This window comes from Chenopodium album, chromosome 17 (assembly GCF_948465745.1).
Source record: "Chenopodium album chromosome 17, dcCheAlbu1.1, whole genome shotgun sequence".
Classification (NCBI taxonomy): domain Eukaryota; kingdom Viridiplantae; phylum Streptophyta; class Magnoliopsida; order Caryophyllales; family Amaranthaceae; genus Chenopodium; species Chenopodium album.
The window spans coordinates 30503393-30505563 of record NC_137850.1 but is presented as its reverse complement, the minus strand read 5'-3'; the positions used below and the strand labels follow the sequence as shown (position 1 = coordinate 30505563).

The following is a 2171-nucleotide window of genomic DNA, read 5'->3' as shown; positions in this document are numbered from 1 at the left end:
AGTTCCTTCACATATTTTTGCTGGTGAATCATTATTCCTTTCTCGGTTTTCTTAATTTGCAGCCCAAGAAAGAAGTTTAGCTCATCCATCATGCTCATCTCGAACTCGCCACTCATAAGGTCAGCAAAATACTTCACCAAGGATTCATTAGTTGCACCAAAAATAATATCATCTACATATATTTGTACAACTAAAATGTCAGCTCTTTTAGATTTCAAAAACAATGTTTTGTCTATTTTTCCTCTTTTAAAATCGTTATCTAATAGGAACTTGGACAACCTCTCATACCATGCCCTTGGTGCTTGTTTCTGCCCATAAAGAGCTTTATCAAGTTTATATACATGATTTGAGAAATCTAGATCTTCAAATCCAGGAGGTTATTCCACATAGACGTCTTCTTTTAATAAGCCATTTAAAAAGGCACATTTTACGTCCATCTGGAACAATTTGATATCCATGAAAGCTGCAAAAGCAATAAGAATGTGTATAGCTTCTAACCTGGCAACTTGTGCAAATGTCTCACCAAATTCTATGCCTTCTTGTTGATTGTACCCCTTGACAACCAGTCTAGCCTTGCTTCTCACAATGATTCCATGCTCATCAAGCTTGTTCCTGTACACCCATTTTAGTCCAATGACTTTCTGGTGTTCCGGTCTAGGAACTAGGTACCAGACTTTGTTTCTTTCAAATTCACTCAATTCAGCTTGCATTGCTATTATCCAGTCAGCATCTTGTAAGGCTTCATCACATATCTTTGGTTCCATAGTAGATAGGAACGAGAAAAATGCACAGAAGTTCCTCAGCTGGGACCGAGTCTAAGTTCCTTTAGTTATGTCACTCATGATCATGTCCACTAGGTGAGACTTTTGATGTTTCCAACGTTTAGGGGTAAAGTCTTTAATTGGATACAATTTCTCAGGTTTAGAACCGTTGTCTTCTGCCTCTTGATTCAGTGGTTCTGAATTCTCAGGTTCTGGGTTCTCAGGCTCTGGATGTTCCTCATGAGGAACTTCTGTTTCAACTACCGTTTGGTTTTCAGCTACATGATTCTTGTCTTGCTGCTTCATAGATATAGTTGATTCCTCATCAGGGTCCTGTCTTCTTACTAACCCTATTTCAAAATCATCATCATCATCCTGCACATCAATCACATAATCAGTTTGGTCAAAAATTATATGTACAGATTCTTCAACACACATTGTTCTTTTATTATAAACTCTGTAAGCTTTACTATTTGAGGCATATCCTAAGAATACAGCCTCATCACTCCTTTCATCACATTTTCTCAAGTTTCTCTTTCCATTGTTGTGTACAAAGCTCCTGCAACCAAATGATCTAAAGTATGAGATATTTGGTTTTCTTCCTTTCATTAGTTCATAGGTTGTCTTGTTGTTTATTGCTCGAACAGAAACTCTATTTAGTATATAACATGCTGTATTTATTGCTTCAGCCCAGAAGTTCCTAGGCAGCCACTGGAAATCAGCATTGTTCTTGCCATATCTTTCAAGCTTCTATTTTTCCATTCAACTACTCCATTTTGTTGTGGAGTTCTGGGAGCTGAGAAGTTATGGTCCATTCCATGTTCATTGCAAAATTCATCAAACTTTGAGTTTTCAAACTCAGTTCCATGATCTGACCTTAGGTGAACTAATTGGTAACATGTTCTTCTCTGTTCTTTCTTGACAAAAGCAACAGACTCATCAAACGTATCATCCTTGCTTACAAGAAAGAAAACCCATGTTAATCTGGAAAAATCATCTACAATGACCATTACATACCTTTTACCACTTCTGCTTTGTATCCTGATAGGACCACACAAATCCATATGGATAAGTTCCAATGGTTTTTTGGTGCTTACCATATTCTTAGACTTGAAAGATATTCGCGTCTGCTTACCTTTAACACATGCACTACAGACTTTATCTTTTAGGAACTTGATGGATGGAAGTCCTTCCACAAGTTCTTTTGATCTAAGTTTATCAAGCAAAGAAAAACTAGCATGCCCAAACCGTTTGTGCCATAGAAAGGGATCATCCTCAATGACACTAAGACAAGTCAAGCTACTGCTTGAAACTTCATTGAGATCCACAACATATGTGTTCCCTTTCCTAGTTCCTTCAAGGATAATTCTGTTAGTGTCATTGTTGATGATTCTACAAAGATTAGAAGTA

General features: G+C 37.2%; 1 pseudogene; it reads right to left on the bottom strand.

Annotated features, from left to right (window-relative positions):
- Positions 1-377: 377 nt before the first annotated feature.
- On the bottom strand, positions 378-764 carry LOC145588809 (putative mitochondrial protein AtMg00820 pseudogene; annotated as a pseudogene).
- Positions 765-2171: the final 1407 nt, after the last annotated feature.